General features: G+C 35.9%; 1 protein-coding gene across 1 annotated transcript in view; it reads right to left on the bottom strand.

Annotated features, from left to right (window-relative positions):
- Positions 1-7,989, bottom strand: part of LOC138703012 (palmitoyltransferase ZDHHC3) — a 59,632-nt gene continuing 51,643 nt past the window's right edge. Inside the window, exon 8 of the mRNA XM_069830512.1 lies at positions 1-243. The gene's annotated coding sequence lies outside the window, so the exon portion shown is untranslated. The remainder of the gene's footprint in view (positions 244-7,989) is intronic.

Here is a 7,989-nt window from a genome sequence, read left to right as displayed (position 1 = left end):
TTTTTTTTTTTTTTAACTTTTATTGTTTACTCACAAAGCAACAAAAATGGTATCTTCTGAGAAATGCTGTATGTTGTTTATGTATGTACACTCTTCATAGTAAGTGTTCAAAATGTACGCCACCCTGTGCTAAACAATGTTCTGATCACCTCCTAACATCCGTGATTGCACTTCAGCACAGCTGAGAGACCCACAGGACCCTCTAATTCTTTGCTTCACGTCTTTTCTAGTTGTTGGACGCACCTGGTAGAACAGGTAAAACAGATAAAAGAAATATAATTCATGCAAGAAAGTAAGCCTATCCCTCTAGCAAAAACCATATCAATGCAAAGCTTGATCCGTTACTAAGCAAGTGTCAATAAGGAGGGGAAGTAATGAAGATTTGGGTAGTCCATCTACTTGTGAGGGGAAGAAAGGAGGAAATAAGGGACTGCAGAACTACGGTCTACGAAGTTAGTGCTTAAGGGGGGGGGGAGTGATAAAGGAGTGGCAAAAGGCATAGAAACAATTAAGTGAGCGATGAAAGAGTGATGGAACGGAGAAAAATTCTCTCCGGCGCCGGGATTTGAACCCGGGTTTTCAGCTCTACTTGCTGATGCTTTATCCACTAAGCCACGCCGGATACAATCCCGACGCCGTTTAGAATCGTCTCAGATTAAGCTCCATCTCTTGGGTTCCCTCTGGTGGCCGCCCTCTGCACTACGTCATAGATGTCTATGAACGCAGGACCGAAGTCCATACATGTGTTGAGGTGCACTCAGATGAGTGACTGATTGGCCGGGATCCGACGGTATGGGCGCCGTCTTAAATCACAAAGTGATTTATTACGCATATCATATATATATTTTGATGTACCGAAGTACATATGATATTTCCATGCAGATATTCTGCGTCATCACATGATGAAAGAGTGAAAGAGTGATGGAATGGAGAAAAATTCTCTCCGGCGCCGGGATTTGAACCCGGGTTTTCAGCTCTACTTGCTGATGCTTTATCCACTAAGCCACGCCGGATACAATCCCGACGCCGTTTAGAATCGTCTCAGATTAAGCTCCATCTCTTGGGTTCCCTCTGGTGGCCGCCCTCTGCACTACGTCATAGATGTCTATGAACGCAGGACCGAAGTCCATACATGTGTTGAGGTGCACTCGAATGAGTGACTGGTTGGCCGGGATCCGACGGTATGGGCGCCGTCTTAAATCACAAAGTGATTTATTACGCATATCATATATATATTTTGATGTACCGAAGTACATATGATATTTCCATGCAGATATTCTGCGTCATCACATGATGAAAGAGTGAAAGAGTGATGGAATGGAGAAAAATTCTCTCCGGCGCCGGGATTTGAACCCGGGTTTTCAGCTCTACTTGCTGATGCTTTATCCACTAAGCCACGCCGGATACAATCCCGACGCCGTTTAGAATCGTCTCAGATTAAGCTCCATCTCTTGGGTTCCCTCTGGTGGCCGCCCTCTGCACTACGTCATAGATGTCTATGAACGCAGGACCGAAGTCCATACATGTGTTGAGGTGCACTCAGATGAGTGACTGATTGGCCGGGATCCGACGGTATGAGCGTTCAACAATAATAATAACTATCAAAATAGTCGGAGGGAAAATGTATGAACGAATAAGTGAATTAGTGTCTACAGAAACAATAGATGATAAAGGAGGTGACTGGAGGAAATTGGAAGTGCTTGTTAATAGGAATTGATAGTGAAATGTTACTAATATTGGTAGTGTCGACTAAGTTAGTGTACAATCAGAGAAATTGAAATGATGGGAAGAGAGGAAATATTTTAATGTAAATTTACAAATGAAGGTTGAGTGACTTACAAAAATAGTGCCTAACAGAAAATTTATTGGAGTGAAAGTGAACAAATAAACATGTGATTCAGTGACTAATGGAGAAATAGGGGATAAGAGTGATGACAGAAGTGAGGAGAGATAGAAGTGATTGTAAATTAGAGATTAAAGTGAATGATCACGATTAAATAGTGTTATTAAAAGTTAGTTTAAAATTAGGGAAATTTTAGACGATAGGAAGTACTTCAATATAAGTAAACAATAGAAGTGGTGAGGTGTTCATTAGATAGAAGGGAAAATTTTAAGATGGGAGGTTAAAGAGCAAATTGAGAGTATGTATTATAGTAATAGAGATAGCAAAGGTAAAATAAGATGACTGCACACATTGATGAAAGTTTGTGTGTTATTGTAATTAGAAGGTGATGTGGAGCACGAATATAGAGATGTGGTGGCGACCCATTACTAAATAAGAGCTGTAGAAATAAATATATCATATCATACTAAGCAAATGACATTAGAATTCTGTAACGTAACTCACTGCCGTTGCTAATCAAGTAACTGCAGATGTTGAAAACTTCCGCAATATTTTATCCATTAGACCCTCGAGCATAAACGTTTCATGCTAAAAGAAGATATGAATAAGAAAGGAAGGAAAAGAAAAGAGATAAAGGAAAGGAGAAAAAGACGAGAATGAAAAGGCAAAGAGGAAGTGAAGGCAAGGAAATGAAAAACCTTGTGTGATTTTATGCATAGCATGCCTTAGCTCTATGTAGCCCTCTCATTAACAGGCTCAAATTTAATATAAATATCTCAAGAGATTCGTGACCATGGACACTATTAACCACAGTCTAGTATATACAGTCACGAAGCTTGACTTGTGAGGGTGCTAGGAACAATAGACTGTGCCAGTACTATTTTGCATTGTCTGTGATGAGGCGATAGTAGCGATCCTAGTGGTTAGCAACTATCTATGAATGCATATTCCCTACGTATTGAGCTTCGTGACTGTATATACTAGACTGTGATATTACTCCAGAAAGTATTGCATGTTTTATAGTGATAATTATTGATAAAGCTTTAATAGTCTAATTTCATAGTACTATATTTTGTATTATGTAAAAAAAATCTTAAGCAAAGTAGTATTTATAAATGGTAAAAATTTAATTTAAAATTTGCTCTCCTCAAAATGTTCAAGATACGAATGTTAGAAGATATTTCAAAGTCCCAACTAATCCATACTTCTACAAGTAAATTACTTTAAAGTGATGATACTCTATTTAAACTAAGGTTAAGAAAATTATTTATCTTACTTAAAATTTATATTTTTTTTCCCTTAATCAGTTTGCAATTGTAAAGAACTAGGAATAGTTTTACATTTTCACTTGATTGATAGTGCTTAAGTAGGGTTCCCAGACGTCCCATAAAACACGGGATCATCCTGTTTTTTTCTAATGCGTCCTGTTGTCCCAAGAATAGTCTCTGGGACAGCTTTCCGTCATGTATTTTTGAGTTCTGAACGGAAAAAGTTACAATGTCTATTCTATATCACAAATTACTTCGCCATTGCATTGTAGATGGACTATTATGAAACAATTATTATGAGTTATTAATTTCTCAAGGCGAGTGATGGCAACATCGAACATTTACATGAAGCCTGGGTGGATCTTTTTAAAAGTATTGAAGGACAACTCTCAAATTTTAAGAGGGTAGTGGAGTTCATTACGTGTATCCCTGGAACAAATGTGTGTGTCGAAATATTATCTCGCATGAATGCTCTATGGACTGATGAGGAAAATAAATTGTCTGTAAAAACAGTAAAATCAATGCTTGTTGTAAAATAATTCTTCGGTGAGGATTGTGTTGCTTTTCATAACACAATTCTTCAAAATAAACAATTAAGTGAAATTCATTCTTCAAAGAAATATTACAAGGCCAAGGTGGATTGATTTATAAGAATATTGTCATGTGAGTAGTGTATTTTGTAACTATTTCTGTAATAACTTAGTAAAAACAATTTGAAAGCAACTTACATAAGAAAGCTTAAACTTAATGCAAATATGCTTCCTAACAATTGAAGGATACACGGGAATAACGATCAAGGTCCATTTTAGAAAGTTTCGAGAAAAACGAATTTTAAAGTTTAAGCACTTAATACTTTGTTATGTGTGTATTTAATAGAAATTGACGTAGTGGAATGTCAAGAACGATGATTTCATATTACTAGCTAGACCACATGATAGTACTTATTTTCCACCATAAGATAGCATTATTAACTCAATTTCGATTTTTGATGGACCTTGATCGTTTTTCCCGTGTACCCTTCAATTCTGTTTACTATTTGTTTACTTACCCTTAGTTAATAAAGTGTTTGTGTAGTAAACTTTACTACACACACATTTTGAAAGATTGGTATATTTGATGGGTGCGCATACTGAACTTACTCAGTGATAACTGATAAGCGTCCCATATTTTTTTCCAATATATCTGGGAACCCTAGAAGCACCATAATATAATTAACATTTTGTAATTTAATTAATTAATAAATCATAACATTTTGAGTAATGAATAGACCCTCTCCATACGAAAATGGCCCTGGTTATGGTTTAATATTTACTCTATTATAAGCTGGTCCAATTATGAACACGTTGATATATTGTTTTTTTTACATATATATATTCTTTTCATAATATATCAATGTTTGTAAACTTACATGAAAAATAACGCATCATGACTGGTATTGAAGGGGCACTTAGTGAGAATTAACTCTAAATGGAACATAAATTCCATATTGTTCACATTGAGAATCAACTACAGCTGTCTACACAAGGCAAGTGCACCACAACAAGCTGTGTGCACAACATGATTACAAACATCTATCGACTGTGCTTTGGATAGTGGGAACATCACATCAGAATTGGAACAATGACTTCAAATTTTAAGTAGCTATTTACATATCTGATGTTTTCCTATAGTAAAATAATCAGATATTTATGATTTGAAGATGGTAAACTGTTTAATGAACCTTTTAAACTGAAAGTTGAGTCTATGAGATATTGTAGCTGTGTAATGGGGAAAAAGGTGAAAAAAGGATAACAGGAAAAAAACGAAATTACTGGAAAATATGATTACAACTCAATAGGAAACATTATTGCTTACACAGGGAAGTAACAGTTATGGTTAAATATATTAGTGTACACATTAAAAAAATATGCTTGAAATGATCCAGCTGATCAGAGTTGCCGTCACGGCAGTCCGTGTATACTAGACTCATAATCCTGTGAAGCCAGGTTCGATCCTTGGTATACCTCTGATTTTCATACAGAATATTTTGTCTATTATTTTTATAATTGTTATTACTAGTGTTTTTTTTTTCTGGAGGAAGACGCCAGAACAGCATTCCAGAACCTTTTTATTGAATTTTTCATCATGGAACCGAGAAATGTGTTAGTTATTAGGTTTCTAACATAATTTTTCTTTCAACTCCACTTAGGCCTTGAAAGTCTTGAAGTTGGACGAAAAGGAGGTTACAAATGACAAGATTCATGTGCACTGGACAGTAATCATCTCTCTGCCCATTATAATATACTCTACACAGAGTTCCACCACTTTTTCTCTAGAAGAAAAGCAATGGTTATTACTATTATAATTGTTGTTGCTTCAATTGAGGGCAGAGAAATGAAGAAAAGTTCGAATAATGTTGCAAATGCGGAACAGAACTTCAATGTCGTATCACTCCAATTGCAAATATGAGTTTGGACACAATAGTGACTTTGTTTCCACACTTCTTTAATTTCTTCAATTGGGTGTATTTATTCACATTATATATGTATGTATGTATGTATGTATGTATGTATGTATGTATGTATGTATGTATGTATGTATGTATGTATGTATGTATGTATGTATGTATGTATGTATGTATGTATGTATGTATGTACGTACGTATGTATGTACATACATATTATATCACTTCACTTTATGTGATTCGGGTTCCGCATATTGCAGATAGATTGCAGGACTGTGACCCATTTTCTAGTTGTACACCACTTCGGCAGATCACACTGTATATGATGTGTATCTGTGGAGAGTTATATCGTGTACTAGGATGAGTGTTCGTGTAAGTGTAGTGTCTGTAATGAGTGATGATGATGATGATGATGTGGAAGCCCAGTGCCGGCACGTAGCCTACTCCTGTCGAATAGCACCAAGGGGGCCGCCAGGCTTAACGTTCCCGTCCGGCAGACGAATCACTATCAACAGTGACATATGCCTTCTCTTCATAAGCACTGTGGAGAGATTTGGGAGTTAACCCAGGCATATTGGTGCACAATCTAGTGATTAGAAATTGTGCACCGCCATCTCTCCTAGTCCCAAGATAGAAATTTTACATGAAAAATTTCTGATCCCGCCAGGAATTGAACCCGGGCCGGCTAGTCTGGAGGCAGACATGCTATCACAGAACTAACTCAGTGGACTGCCTCATTATTATTATTATTATTATTATTATTATTATTATTTATTTATTTATTTATTTATTTATTTATTTATACATGCTTCAACATCTGTGGTCATATTGTGTGTGTAGCACATTTGGGCAAATCAGTAGTAGATTTTTTTTTTCGAGTTTATGATATTGGTGATTAAGGCAGTGATGAATCATGGCTCGTAAATTTCCAATCCGGCATTAGCCTTTGTAACTGAGGAAAACCATGAAAAATCTAAGTCAGATTGGCCAGCTATGGGGTTTGAACCTAGGACCTCCTTAATGCAAGTCTCAAATGTGACCATCTGAGCCAATTCGTTCAGTCTATCATCATCATTTATTTCTGTATTATCATTGGAATTTGGTGCATTAAAGTCAGAAGAATAATGCAATTTAATACCACAGTCCAAAATTTGAACTGCATAGGCCATATAGTCAATAATATGATAATAACGATAATGGCGCACAGGCGGAATGAGAATGGCAAAGAAACTGAAGTTGGAGGAAAAACCATTCTGCAACAGCCTTGTCTACTACATACCTCACAGCTTCAGATATGATCAATCTGTTGTAGCTGAGAAGCCATCAGCTGACCAACTGAGCTACATCTGGCCTTGCTTGTGCAAGAAAGAATCCAGTGACTTACAGGGTGACTTCTGAAGCGTCATAAAGATGACATTTTAACCCACTGAAAGAAATTTTATGGGACTAATCCACCTCTGCATCAATATTACAGCTTGTGTTGATGTGATAGTTCATTTGTTTGTTCAGAAATTATATTTATTTTCTTTAAAAATAGTTTTAATGATCTGAAAATTATACTTTGAAGAATAATATCTGTATAGACTGTCAATGTGGAACAGACTACACTGAAGTATTCCAAGGGCTTGCCTGCTGATCAGGAGTTGCGCTTGGGTGTGGGTTCGATTCCCCTTTTGGTTGATTGCCTGGTTGGGATTTTTCCGAGGTTTTCCCCAACCATAGGGCAAATGTCAGGTAATCTATGGCGAATACTCGGCCTCATCTCGTCAAATATCATCTCGCTATCACCAATTTCATCGACACTAGATAACTTCGTAGTTGATACAGAGTCATTAAATAACCAAGTACATAAAAAAAAACTATTACAAAGGAATGTTAACGCATTTCATGCACCTTCAAAAGTACTTAATGTATTGGAGGAATTTTTAAAATAAATATCAAAATAAGTTTTTCATTTAATAATAGTAATAATAACAATAGTTTTATTTTCCCTGGCAGAGTTAAGGCCATTAGGCCTTCTCTTCCACTCATTTCCTTCATTTCCACTTCATTTAAGAATATAGTCAATACAACAACGGTTTTCTAGTGTTAATACGAAAAACTAAGTGGTATATTACCTAGATGACTAGTTTTGACTTTTGTTTCAGCCAACATCAGAACTAGTGAGGTCTTCACTACAAGGACCTTACTACTTCTGAGGGCTGAAACGAAAGTCGAAACTAATCAACTAGGTAATATACAACTTAGTTTTTCATATTAACACTAGAAAATCGTTATTATGTTAACTATATTCTTAAGTGATACAAAGTATTAAAAATATGTACCTAATCAAAGTGTATAAAGTTTTCATGTTTTGTGAAGATTTCCTGATTTCATTTTCAAATCATAAATATGCTGTTATCATTATTCAAACACCCAAACATTATAATATGTTT

The sequence above is a fragment of the Periplaneta americana genome, chromosome 7, assembly GCF_040183065.1.
Source record: "Periplaneta americana isolate PAMFEO1 chromosome 7, P.americana_PAMFEO1_priV1, whole genome shotgun sequence".
Taxonomy (NCBI): domain Eukaryota; kingdom Metazoa; phylum Arthropoda; class Insecta; order Blattodea; family Blattidae; genus Periplaneta; species Periplaneta americana.
Note: the sequence above shows the minus strand (reverse complement) of the source record. Positions and strands in the feature narration are given on the sequence as shown.